We start from the raw sequence: 14,421 nt of genomic DNA, 5'->3' as shown, positions 1-14,421 counted from the left end.
ACCCATTAAATATATTAAAAAGTTATTTATGCAAATCACACATGTATTAAATATATTAAGAAATTAAATTTAGATGTTTACATTTTACTCACGACTCGGAGCAGGAAGAAATCTAGTCTCACGGGAAATTCTGTTGGGGCACATAAGAAAATTAGATTTTACTAGTTTTAGAGTAAAAAATTAAAATTATTCAAACAGAAAGCTGAATTTTTTTTTCCCGGAGAGCCGGCCCGGACCCCTGCCAGTCCCGCTTGTTTCCACCACTGCTCATGACGCAAAATCTAAGTGTTTAAAAAAAAAAAACAAGCCACCCTCGAAAACCGAGAGATATTCCTTCGTTTACCAAGCTGCATCACTATCGGTTAGAATTCCTCTCGAATGTCTTGTACGCGGCTGCAAACTTGGAAACATTAAAGAAAGCTGAATTTTTTGGTGACTCCTTCAGCTTAAAAAAGGAGGGTGGTTGGGCTAGTTGACTCGGGGGCTGGAAGGCAGAAGCTAACAGCATTCCTTATGTCTTGTACGCGGCAGCAAACTTGAAAACATTAATTTTATGCACTCTTTCACCGTTATTGGCTGATAAGGTCTTTCATAATTTATTTGCATGTTAGACTGATTGCCGAAAAGAGTCTGTCTTTTCTCCGCGTGATTCCTTGCCCTTCTCCGAGTAAAAATTTCAGTTGACATGGAGAAAAGGGTCCTTTTGAATAGAAGTCAGTGATTGTTTGGTGTTATTGTTGAATTGTTTTGCTATTTAATATAAAAAAATTAATTTTTTTATATTTTTTTTATTATTTTAGTGTACTAATATTAAAAATAAAGTTTAAAAAATTAAAAATAAATAATATTATTTTAATATATTTTTAAGTGAAACACAATATCTATAATATTTCTGAAAAAACCATTTTAATCTAAAACAAAGGTGTTGGGAAACTAAAAACAAACGACAATTTTTTATGAATTTTATTTTTTAGTTTTAAACTAACAAAAAATTAGGAATTTTCTTAATAAAATCTCTTTAAAATTTATTAAAATTTTATAAGTTCTTACACCTGCTTCTAACTTGCCAACTCAAAATTAAAATTTTTATTTTGGGAATTAATCTTATAATCAGATGATAACATTAAATATACACAATAACAAAGATTTATTTTTTTGTGGATCAACATTTATTAGATTAATCTATTGTCAAATCATAATAACTTCTAAATTATACAACAAGGATCAGCGAATCTTTTCAATTTTACTTCCGTAAATTTTAATCAATTGACCTCCCTTCCATAAAAAAAAAAAATTCAATATCATTTATGTTTAGAGAAAAAAATGATTTGTATGAGAGAAGTCTTTCGAGAGAAATTAAAATAATATTAGTGATCTCTTACAATGGATTACGTGGTAGCTTCAAAAACTGCCACGTATATGTGGTTAACTTCTAAAGCAGGTAGTCTTAACATTACGAGGTTTTTTGTTTTATCTCTCAAGAAGACGGGCCCATGTTTTCCAAAGCCCTGCATTTCCTATATAAAGAGCAGCATTGATAGGGAGGGAGTCATGGGGAAACTCAAAAAAAGAGTCTGGTATATATGATGTAAGGGAGGGGGGACAGAAAGGCACGAGAAAGGGCCACAAGGAAGTAAGAGTAGAGTTAGAAGAAATGAGAGAAGAGTCTAGCCAAACTAAAAGAGAAAACTAATATAATCTCTCTGCAGAATGCTGCAAAGCAACATCGTCTAGATCTAAAACATAAGATCAAGCCGAAGTTGGTTTGCTGCACTCTGCTGGGAGATTAGATTAGTTTCCTCTTTTAGTTTGGCAGCCTCTTCTCTTGTTTCCTCAAACTTTTCTCTTACTTCCTTTTGTCCCTCTCTTATGCCTTTTTGTCCCTCGCTAATCTCACCCATCTCAGATTTTATGTGTCAATATAGGTCAATATTGATCGAGGAATGACCCTCGCAAAATATACCAGACTCTTTCTTGAGTTGCTCCATCATGTTACTTTGTTCACCAGAGAGTATAAAGCTTTAAAATAGAATGGTTATTTTCCTGACACCAGCCTGTCATCTTGGTTCTGAAGCTGAAGTTCCATTTCCATCTTCAACGAATCACTAATTTATCAGGTATGCTCTTTTTTTTTTAGGAGTTATGGGTTGCTCTTGGGTTGTTTTCATGGACTTTTATAATCTGCAACAAGCCCCTTCTCCAATTAAATGCGTGCAAAGATTTCTATTTTTAGTTCTGCATCAAACAAGGGATAAAGAGGATTTTTCATTCATGAGATTTGCTGTTTTCTGGTCAGGAATTGTGATTTTCTTTGAAGTCAAAATAATCAAAGAACAATAAGAGGTGTTTGTTCTGATGGAACGGAAAGTGAAAATGCAAAAGCAGGGGAGAAAAGAAGAAGATTTTTTTCTGTACACGGAATGGTCGAGAAGAAAGAGAATGGGATCTGGGAAAAGGACACCGCAGAGGTACAGTTCCTGGGCCCTTTTCGCTGCGAATCTATGGTCAACCCCTCCCAGCTGTTCGCTCAACAAGTGATAAAAATATGCTCTACTTGTTTGGAAAGCCTAAAAGCAAGCGAGGAAGCAGTCCAAGTAGGGCTGCCGATAGCAACAAGCGACAAATGATCCACAAAGAAACCAAAAATCCTACTGGTTTAACACGTGACTGTCACACATCTTCATCTTGTCATATTTTGGACCTTACATTGTGTGATCTTCCACCAGGTAGTTGAATTAAGAATAAACTTTTTTATTTATTTCCGACCATTATACAAATGAATAGTACAATGAGTTGTTTCCTTGTTATGTTGTTAGAAGAATGTGGTTTTTTTCTTTCCATTTTCTTTATCTGAACCGTCCCTTTTCCGGCCTTTTTGAGTGTTTCCTTTTGGGGCCAGTGACGATGGAGGAATGAGGAGGAAGGTAAACATTATGTGTAGCTCTGGACTAGTATGCTAGAGGTCCCATGAGGTCTGTGTAAACCATGGCCTAGCCGCCCTAGCATAGCTGATGAAACCTGTCTGAAGATTAACAATTGCTGTCTTTTTTAGGTTCAACTCCACGAAAACAAAAACTGGGTCGACTGAAAATAGCCCAGATCAGGAAGCCTTACCCAGACACACTCCCGTAGCTCTTAGAGATTGATCTTCAATCTTGACCGAAACACCCTCAACCGCCCCCTTGATTTCATCCTAATATGGCAACCAACATAACTCTTAACATGATGGAGGATGTTCTTCCACCATGCAACAAAAAGCAACAAGAAAGAAGAATAAAATCCAATCATATCTTTCACAAATGTGAACCCATCTCCTCGAAGTAATATCCCAATTAATTATTAATTGCGGGGTTTTGTCCCTCTTGAGAATGTTTTTTTTTTTTTTTGGCTTTCAATCAACCTTTATGGTTATGTAGCCAGCAGGACTAGATTACCAACAGTTCCTCTTCAGAAAAAGGTTCCCATGGCCTTATACGTTTGAAGTCCATTTATTTTCTAGATGGCTACTTGGATTACCGAATATTTTAAGTTTTGATGCCCCGACCTAACTAATTAAACACACACAAATAGGATTAAATTATCACGTATTGCTGCACTATTAATTTTTAAGATACATTGTACATATGAAGTCGACCCAATCCAGAATATGGGAGGAGCTCAACCTTAAACAAGGTTATACAATATCCGATTTGATTTTAACCCTATCTAAAATGGGTATGGAAATAGAGAGCATAAAAATCTAACTCAATCAACCCGTTATAATTGTCTCTGTTTTATCTTTTAGAGTTGGAGTAGTATATATTTTTTAATATGTGCCTGCCGAGCCTGTAAGGCATCCGATATTTCTTTCCTTCCCCTCACCTTCATTTTCTTTTTTATATATTTATTTTCGAAGTCTTTTTATCAGTATTTATTGCTGAAGTTAATTAGTGTTACAATTTAGATTCAACTTTAACAAGCTCGAAGGTTGATGAACCTGGCCAATGAACCTCGTAGCTTCATGACCCTAATGCCAATAAATAATTAACAATAATGTGTTCATGCAGCCTCCTTTGGCAGGATCAATTCTTTATTCTAAAGAAAAAGGGGCGGTCGATTGTTTATTCAATCAAATGATTAAGTAGAAATGCAGCGGATTCCAAAATAAAAATAAAAATAAAAATAAAAATGATAGAGACCAACACTGTCCATTTCATTGTACTTAGCTCATGGGAATTTAAAAAAAAAAGGACTCGGGGAACGAGATAGATGGTTTTTTTTTAAATATAGTCAAATTAATAAAAATTATTTGTTGCTATTGAATTTATATATTTAAAAATAATAAAATTTAGTTTATTTTTTTTTTGTATTACCCTCCCTACCTTTTTCTTATTTCTTCAAAAGTCTTTTTTTAATAAAAAAAAATGGACGGGTATTTTTTTAAAAATAATTTTAATATTTTGTTTTAGAATTGCAAATTAAAGGAGTTGATCTCTTATTTATTTTTGTAGCATTTTTAGATAATAAATTCTATTTAGAATTCAATTTTTAATTAATACTCAAAAAGATTTTAAATATGAAATTTCATTGAAATCTCTTAATTGTGAAATTTCATTGAAAATAATTAGCCTAATTCATTTTTGAGTTTATGGACTAGTTAACAAGTTTAATACAAATATTTAAATTTGTTTAAATAATTAATTTAATAAAAATTATTTTGAATGTGAATCTTTTCACGTTTAATTCTACAATCATGGTTATAGAATTAAAAAATTAACAACACGTCAATTATACAAATGATATGAACAGTTTTAATAAGATTTAAGAAATTTATAAACTTAATTCATAATTTGATGCGATAAAATAGGTTCAGCTAATAGTTTTTCAAACATGGAACTGATAGGTTGATTTGTGATAAAAGCACCTAGTTGACCCATGAGATGCTGGTTGGATCAATTAGTAATTTAATCGGTTTATAATCTATCAATTATTGTCTATCATAAAATATATATTAAGAAAAAACATTATCTAAAATGTGGTGCAATTTTACGTAAAAGAGTAGTAATATATAATAAAAAAAGATATAAGAAACCACAAGAAATTGATTATTAAATTAAAAGGATTAAAAATACTAATCAAACACACATATAAATAACTCAGTATTTAAAACTCGGTTACCCCTGGAAAAAAACTCTTTTAAAATTACCTCATTGATTTCCATCCCTATCAAGATTATAAAAACAAAAAAAAATAACTACATGCAATAAAAAATTACATAAATTTTTTACAAATTTATCAACCGCCATAAAATTACTCGAAATCATAGTCAAAGTGCCGAGATTCCTCGAAGAGTATTTTTTTAGTTTCTACCCAATAACAGGGATATTTTTTTCAGCGATACCCTTAAAGAATTAACAACTTCTTTTATTTATTTTATAGGTATCCTCTCTTTTTTATACATCTGCTATTCTGATAACTTTTGTTTTTTATATAATCAATATAGATAAAAAAAATATTTGTTTAATTAAATACCGTCTATATTTTGTATCGATATAATTGTATTTCAAACTTTAATTTTATATAAATTAAAATATTTTTTATTTATAATAATTTATTTTTGCATAAAAAAATCTGTTTTCATAATAATTTTAATTAAAAACGTAATTTTTAAAATCACAGTTAAAAATATTTTTTAAAATCTATTTTTTAATCGCAATAACCACCATCCAAACACACAGTTTTATTAATTTGTTGGGGGGGGGGGGGGGGGGGGGGGACCGACCAGTTGATTGCGTGGTACCCTCAAACAAAGAGTCTGGTATATATGATGCAAGTGTCATTCCATAATCAACGGCCTAGATTTTGATTTGATCTTTTTTTTTTTTTAGGCAAAAGGAAAAAGGATGAGGTTGATGAGATTAGCAGGGGGCAAAAATGCATGAGAAACTGAGAGAGGGCCAAAAGGAAGCAAGAGGAGAGTTTGAAGAAACGAGAAAAGAGTCACGCCAAAGTAAAAGAGGAAACTAATATAATCTCTCTGCTTAATGCTGCAGAGCAACATCAGCTAGATCTGAAACATAAGATCAAGCCGCAGTTGGTTTGCTGCACTCTGCTGGGAGACTAGATTAGTTTCCTCTTCTAGTTTGACAGCCTCTTCTCTTATTTCCTCCAACTTCTCTCTGACTTCCTTTTGCCCTTCTCTTATGCGTTTTTGTCCCCTGCTAATCTCACCCATCTTATTACTTTTTCCCATCAGACAGTAATTCAGAGATTTAAAATGGCATGGTTGGTTTTTCTGACACCAACCTGCCATCTTGGTTCCGAAGCTGAAATTCCATTTCCATAATCACTGATTAATCAGGTATGTATGCTCTTTATTTCTTTTGGGTTTTATGCGTATGCTCTCGTGTTGTTTGCAAGGATTTTTATAACCTGCAACTAGCACCTTCTCCGATTAAAAGCATGCAAATTAAGATTTCTATGTTTTGCTCTGGATCAAACAGGGAAGAGTAATTTTCTGTGAAAGCAGTGTTTTCTTTGTGGGTTTACTTCGCTTGGAATAAGCAACAAGAAAGAGGATGGACTCTGGTAAAAGGACACCGCAGAGGCACAATTGCTCCGCAGTTGTCTTTTTTCCTGCGAGAACTTTAGTCAACTCCTGCCAGCTGTTCGCTGAACAAGAGATAGAAGGTGCCCTACTTCGGAGAGACAAAGGACAAGTGAGGAAGCAGTCCAATTGGGCTGCCAAGTGACAAGAGACATGTGATCCACGGAGCAACAAAAAATTCTACTGGGATCCAATTGCTTAGACTCTTTTAGACTTTTAGTTGGTTAAGAACAAATTTTTTCTTCACAAATCTTACCATATTTTACACTTGTGGGAACGCCCTGCAGGTAGTTGAATTCAGAATAAAGTTTTGTATTTCCGAGAATTATACAAATGAATAACAGTACAAAGAGTTGTTTGATTGCTTCCTTGTCATGTTGTAAGAAGATTGTGGTTTTGATCTTTCCATTTTCTTCGTCTGTACCATCACTTCTCCACCCTTATTGGACCGTTTCCTTTTTGGGCCAGTTACGATAGAGGTGTGTGGAGAAAGGGAAACACTCTGTGTGGCTCTTGTTTTAGTTTGTGATTCTGGACCGGTATGCTAGAGGTCCGATGAGGTCTATGTAAACCATGGCCTAGTTTAGCCCACTGAAGCTGATGATGCCTGTCTGAAGATTAACAATTGCTGTCTTTTTTTAAGTTCAGCTCCCGGAAACAGAAAGTCAGTCGACCGGTAAAAGCTCAAATCAAGAGCCCAACACACACATATTCTAGTAGCTCTTGGATAGCGATTAGTTACTGTTTTAAAATAAAAAAATAGAAAAACATAAAAAATATACATATTTAATTGAAGAGAAAAAAACATATGTATAAAAATAAATTTCCCAATAAGATAATTTTAGAGTGAATTTCTATATTTTTAAAATAAAAAATAGAAAAAGAACATGTCTCCATAAATAATATTTTTTATTTTTTATTTTTAAAATATCCTTGATAAAAATACAATTCTGTCCTTGTATTTTTTTTCTATTCTAGAATAACAATCACAAGCTACTTTGAAGATTGATATTAATATTAAATCTTCATGAAAACACCCCACCTCCTTTTTTTCTCCTAATATGAAACCCAACATAACCATAACATTCCAAGTCAGAAAAGCAACAAGAAGCAAAATTATAGAAGACTAGAACCCAATCATATATGTGAACCCAACACCTCTAAGTAATATTCAGAGTATTAATAACCATGTAGGTGGTAGTCCAGTGGTAAAAACTTGGGATTAAACGGTTTACTTTCTCTGTGGTCTCAGGTTCGAGCCCTGTGGTTGCTCATATGATGATCACTGGAGAGTTACATGATTGTTAACTTCAGGGTCCGTAGAATTAGTCAAGGTGCGCAAAAGCTGACCCGAACACCTACATTAATCTAAAAAAAAAAATCATAGTATTAATTGTTGGATATTGTCCCTTACGAGAATGTATTTCTTGCATCGAATCAACCTTTTTGGATACGTAGCCGGTAGGATTACATTACCGACCGTTCCTTTTCAGAAAAGGTTCGCATGGCCTTCCACGTTTGAAGTCCATTTATTTTCCAGATGGCTATTTGGATTACCCAGCGAATTAGTCCTCCTCTTACTGACCATTGCAAGTCTTGATGCCCCAACGCGACTCCTTAATCAAATACACACGGGTATGATTAAATTATTATTATTACTGCACGTATTAATATGTACTAGTTGTTTTTTACACGTAATATACTGCGGAGGGTCGAATTATTTTTTAATATTTTTTTTAAAAAAAATATTTGAAAGTAAAGATTTTAATACATAATAGATGAAAAACTTTTAAAATATTAAAACGGTGACATATTAGTTGATATATCTTGTAGAATTTAGTTTTTTTTTTTATGTGTCAGATGTTTTTAAGGTAAAAAAACACTTAATCTTAACTTTTCTTATTATATGAAAATATTTAATGTAAAAATCAATTGTTTAGTTGGCTGAAATTTTCACCAATAATAATTTTTTCTTTTTAAAACAGAATCCAGTGACGTCCTCTCTAAAAAAATTAAAGGAACCGATTAAATCTAATAACTTTAAAAGATAGGGAATTAAAATGAATTTTTCAAATAAATTGCATAGATATTAGATACAACCTATTTTACCTGTGTTTTCCATTTAAATTATATATCTTTTAATTCAACTTTCACCTCAAAAAAATATGTAATTGAGTTATAATTTTAACTGAGATAATTTAATTGCGTGCAAACAAAGTTTAAGTATTAAATTAAATTATTTTTAATTAAAATTATTTATTTCAATTTACAGTAATTTGTGAGAGAGCACGTAATCAAGATAGAAATAGTGACAATGCAATATCTTTTAGCTTTGTACTTAATAACTATAGATTAATATATTAAATTTAAAAAAAACTATATATGAACAGCTGATCCAATCAGGAATACGACAAAGATTTAATCTGAAACCGGGTTATACAATTTCCGAATCAATTTCAACCCGGTTTAAGATGAATATGGAAACAGAGGAGGTAAAACTCTAACACCAACAAATTGTAGTTTCTGATTTTATCGTTTAAGGCTGGACTCTTTAGTATATGTTCGTTGAGGTTGTCAAAGATATCCGATATTTCATTCCTTTCCCTCACCTCCAGAGGTCTTTTTTTATCAATTTTTTACTGAGCTCAGCAAAGAACCTCGTAGCTTAAAAACCCTGAGATATCCTTATTTTCAAGTGTTCTTAAGTTTAAACTCTGCCTTTAATGCCAGAAAATAATTAACAACAATGTGCTCATGCGGCATCCTTTGGCAGGATCAATTGTTTATTCTAAGGAAAAATGGGATTGAATAGAAATGCACTCACTACATAAAACAATAAAAGAAAATTTAATTAGAGACCAACACTATATATATATATATATACCTTTTTTTGCATTACAACATGTTTTTATTTAAAAATATATTAAATTGATGTATTTTTAAGGTTTTTTTATGATTGCAATGTATTGATATAAAAAAATTATTTTAATATATTTTTAAATGAAAAAACTAATAACACATCAATTATAAAATGATACTGAGAAATTTAATAAGAAGTAAAAAACTGATTGACTTGCTCCATAATATTAAGATGATGAACTAGATTCACTTAAATATTTCTTAAACATTAAACTGCTAGGAAAATTTGTCATGGAATCACCTGATTGACCCAATAGACATTGGTTTGATCATCAATTTACTAGTTTTAATAGTTTTTCAATTACTAATCAAGCTCACATATAAATAATTTCTTATCCAAGAACACCCTCAATCTCTTAGGTCTCGCTCGTTTTTGTGATTTGCTTGGACCACGGTGCTTTTAACCAATAAAAAGATTTGTAAAACGGAAGCATCTTTTCTATATTAAAATTATATTATTTTTGCATTTGAGAAATCTTTTGAGAGAAACTAAAATCAGATTTTACAGTGGATCACGTGGTTATCTCAATAACTGCCACGTATACGAGGTCAAGTACCGAAGGACGGCGTCTTAAGAAGTTACATTTTCGAGGGAGAAGACTTTTTGCTAGAAAATTTTAAATGAAACCTAGATTTTTTTCTGTGAATAGTTTTTATAGTGGTTATTATTTTTTAAAATATTTTTATTTGATAATAAATTAAAATAATTATTTTATTTTTAACAATTTATATTTAATATTAAAATATCAAAACAATCTAAAAAATAAAAAAAATATTTTCCTACAAAAATAATTTCAAACAATAAAAATAAAAATAAACATAAACGTATATTAGCATGCTGATTAGCTTGAGTTTTTATTTATGATATAAATAATCATTCTTCGACGAGGAATAGTTTTATGCTTAAGTCGATATATATATATATATATATATATATATTAAATAAACCCAATTCATATTTAATATCATGTACTAACTAACAAATTTATTAAAAATTTATCCAAAACCATCAATTTAATATATTATATTTAAAATGTAAATATTTTCCTATTTAATATCATAATCATAATTATTAAAATGGGAAAATTAATAACACATCGATTATAAAATGATATGGACAAATTAATAAATTATATTTAGTTTCTACACAAGTAACGAGAATAGTTTTTAGAGTGATCCTCGTAAAGTATTAACTACTCATTACTTTAATTTATTTCGCCCGTCTCGCGCTCGTCTTTGTAATTTGCTTGGGGCTACGGCACAGTGCATTACGTGGTAGCCTCCACAACTGCCACGTATAGGAGTTTTTCTTTTTTTTGGTTGACATCACGTATATGAGGTTAACTAGCAAAGAATGCGTCTTTGAGACTGTAGACGTTTTTTCTTTTTCTTTTTTGTTTTTTTAAGAAGACGTCGGCCATCGTTTTCCAAAGTCGTGCATGGGGTCCATGCGTGTTTCGGTAGGAAAGCTCTCCTATATAAAGAGAATTGCCTTCGAGTCATGGAGACTCAAACAAAGAGTCTGATATATACGATGGAAGGGATGAGATAGGTGAGATTAGCAGGGGGCAAAACGGCACGAGAAAGGGCCAAAAGGAAGTAAGAGTAGAGTTGGAAGAAATAAGAGAAGAGTCGAGCCAAACTAAAAGAGGAAACTAATATAATCTCTCTGCAGAATGCTGCGCGCAAAGCAACATCGTCTAGATCTGAAACATAAGATCAAGCAGAAGTTGGTTTGCTGCACTCTGCTGGGAGATTAGATTAGTTTCCTCTTCTAGTTTGACAGCCTCTTCTCTTATTTCCTCAAACTTCTCCCTGACTTCCTTTTGCCCCTCTCTTATGCGTTTTTGGCCCCCGCTAATCTCACCCATCTTGTTACCTTTTTTCATCAGACAGGAAACCAGAGATTTAAAATGGCGTGCTTAATTTTTGTCATCTTGGTTCTGAAGCTGAAATTCCATTTCCATAATCACTAATTAATCAGGCATGTATGCTCTTTATTTCTTTTGGGTTTTATGCGTATGCTATCGTGTTGTTTGCAAGGATTTTTGTAACCTGCAACAAGCACCTTGTTCAAATAAAAGCATGCAAAGATTTCTATATCATGCTCTGTATCAGACAAGGGAGAAAGGGAAATTTTCATTAATGAGATTTTCTGTTTTCTGGTCATGAATTTGGATATTCTTTGAAGTCAGAATAATCAAGAACAACAGGAGATGTTCGCCCTGATGGGACGGAAAGGGAAAGCGCAGCAGGTGGAGAAAAGAAGACTAATTTTCCGTGAAAGCAATGTTTTCGATTTGGGTTTACTTCCCGTAGAATGACCGAGAAGAAGGAGAATGGACTCTGGCAAAAGGTCAATGCAGAGGCACAATTCCTGGAAGCTTTTCTCCTTTTTCCTTCAAGGGCGCCTATTGTCAACTCCAGCCAGCTATTCGCTGAACAAGTGATAACACATGCCCAACTTGTTCAGAAAGACTAAAAGCAAGGGAGCAGTCCAATTGGGCTGCTAATAGCAACAAGAGACAAATGATCCACAAAGCAACAAAAAACTCTACTGGTGTATCGGTATAAACATGCTGTTGTCACACATCTTACCATATTTCGGACCTTATATTGTGTGAACGTCCGGCAGAAAGTTGAATTCAGAATAGTTTTTATTTTTTTTAATTTCCAATCATTATACAAGGTATATTACTCCCCTAACAAATGTTACAATGAGTTGTTTCCTTGTTATGTTGTTAAGAAGATTAGGTTTTGTTCTTTCCATTTTCTTTAGATGAATCATCACTTCTCCAGGCTAACGAAGACCGTTTCCTTTCCGGGCCAGTGTCGATAGAGGTATGTAGAGAAGGGTAAACATTCAGTGGAGCTCTTGTTTTAGACTTTTAGTGGGCGATTCCGGACTACTATGATAGAGCTCCGATGAGGTCTATGTAAACCGTGGCCTAGTTTAGCCCACCGAAGCTGATGAAGCCTGACTAAAGATTAACGATTGCCGTCTTTTTTAAGTTCAGATCCCCATGAACAGATATTGAGTCGACCGAGAAGAGCCCAAATCAAAAAGGCCAACCCAAACTGAAACACCCCCTCCACCTCCCTTTTCCCCCCTCCCTAGTGTGGTACCCATCAATCATCATGACTCTAACATGATGGAGGATGATCCTCCACTGCATAAAAAGAAGAGAAAGAAAAAGACAAACATCCAATCCTATGATTCTTCAAATGGGAACCCAACAGTTGGGTTTTTGTCGCTTTAAAGGTATTGCTTGCATTGAATCAACCTTTTTGAGCAACTAGCTAGGAGGACTAGATGCCCAACCGTTCTTTATCAACCGATCCTGCTCTTTCTGACTCGTGCAGGACTGGGTGCCCCAAACTAACTCATCAATTAAATACACGCATAGGATTATATATTATTGCACATATTAATTTTTATTATATATAAATATATCAAATTATTTTTTAAAAAATATATATAGAAAGCTGACTCGATCTGGAATATAGCATGGACTTAGTTTTAAACCAGGTTATACAATATCCGATTTATTTTTAACCCGATTTAAATGGGGATAGAGAATAAAAAGAAGAAGCTAAAAATCTAACTCATTCAACCCTCATTGTTGTCTCGAGACATCCAATATTCCCTCCCTTTTCCTCACTATGACGGGAATATTTTTTAGTAAAATCAGTGAAATGTTGAGAGAAATTATTAGATAAATATAATCCATCCATTAAAGATCATGGACCACCTATAAATTTATTACAAATAATAAAATTTATCAGCGTCATTAGCTTAATAAATCATATTTAGAATGTGAATCTTTTTATGTTTAATGTTAAAACAATTAATCATAATTACGAAATGAGAAAATTAACAGCATATTAATTACGAAAACGATGTGAATAAATTCAATAAGAAGTAAAAGTTTTATTGACACTGAATTGATAGGAGGATTTATTGTAGAAGCATCCAGTTGGCCCGTTATATATTGGTTAGATTAATTTAATAATTTAATAATTTATCTATTATTGTCCATAGAAAACCGAAGTTTCTCCTCTACCATAAAAAAATATTGACATTACTCTGATGCCTCGTTAATAAAAGTTTAAGATTAAAGTATTTATTATTTAAAAGATTTACTTTCTTTATAATTTTATGTAATCTCAAATTCAAGTCATGTGGTTACTAATATTAATAGTCATTGAATGCTTATTTAGTTATTAATTTTAAAATTCATAGAAATTAATCAAAATACATTCAAACTAATATAGAAACTCACATGAATAATAATAATAAAAAGCATTGCCATTTCTCCTCATATTTAGTAAAAACATGAACCGAACTCCAAAACCAATCACGACTAACGTCGGAATTACTTGAATCGTTGTGAGGTGGACGTAAGCTTCATGTTCTTAACCAAACCAACCAATTAACTCAGGCCACTTAACAGCCCAAACCCAATTCAAAACATAATTTTAACATAAGGTTTAAATAATAAATCGCACAATTAAATGAATGAGGATAATTATTCATGCCTTTTGCCTTTTTGCCATTTCATTCATAAAATTATCAAAAAGGAAAAAAAGGCGAGATCAGGTGAGAGGTTGACGTTGGGAGTTTACTCATCTCTCTCTGATAATTCGTCTCGTGCGTTCAAAAACATAGTGAGTGGTGGTTTCCTGCATCATCTGTTGATCGTTGACTTCTTCTTTTTGTTATTTATTTAAGTTTTTGCAATAAAATTTTATTAATTATTAGAAGCATAAAACATTCATGCCGTGTTGATCAAATTATTTTATGTCCTAAACCCTAATGCTTTCGAGAGGAATGGACCGTTTTCCCGTGTGCCTCCCGTGTCTCTCTAACCCCCCAGCCAGCGTTCGAGGAAATTCCAATCAACCGTAGAAGGAAA

The 14,421-nt window shown here is 32.6% G+C and overlaps 3 long non-coding RNA genes across 3 annotated transcripts; all 3 read left to right on the top strand.

Annotated features, from left to right (window-relative positions):
• Window positions 1-1,560: 1,560 nt before the first annotated feature.
• On the top strand, window positions 1,561-2,807 carry LOC112326589 (uncharacterized). Its single transcript, XR_002980311.2, has 2 exons — window positions 1,561-2,117; window positions 2,297-2,807. It is a non-coding gene; the product is annotated as an uncharacterized LOC112326589 (long non-coding RNA).
• A 3,009-nt stretch (window positions 2,808-5,816) lies between these two features.
• LOC112326464 (uncharacterized) lies at window positions 5,817-6,952 on the top strand. The gene is made up of 2 exons (XR_002980033.2): window positions 5,817-6,340; window positions 6,483-6,952. It is a non-coding gene; the product is annotated as an uncharacterized LOC112326464 (long non-coding RNA).
• A 4,013-nt stretch (window positions 6,953-10,965) lies between these two features.
• Window positions 10,966-12,268, top strand: LOC127904969 (uncharacterized). Its single transcript, XR_008058461.1, has 2 exons — window positions 10,966-11,493; window positions 11,701-12,268. It is a non-coding gene; the product is annotated as an uncharacterized LOC127904969 (long non-coding RNA).
• Window positions 12,269-14,421: the final 2,153 nt, after the last annotated feature.

The sequence above is a fragment of the Populus trichocarpa genome, chromosome 2, assembly GCF_000002775.5.
Source record: "Populus trichocarpa isolate Nisqually-1 chromosome 2, P.trichocarpa_v4.1, whole genome shotgun sequence".
NCBI classification, from domain to species: domain Eukaryota; kingdom Viridiplantae; phylum Streptophyta; class Magnoliopsida; order Malpighiales; family Salicaceae; genus Populus; species Populus trichocarpa.
The sequence above is the reverse complement of the archived record's forward strand: the minus strand, read 5'-3'. Positions and strand labels throughout refer to the sequence as shown.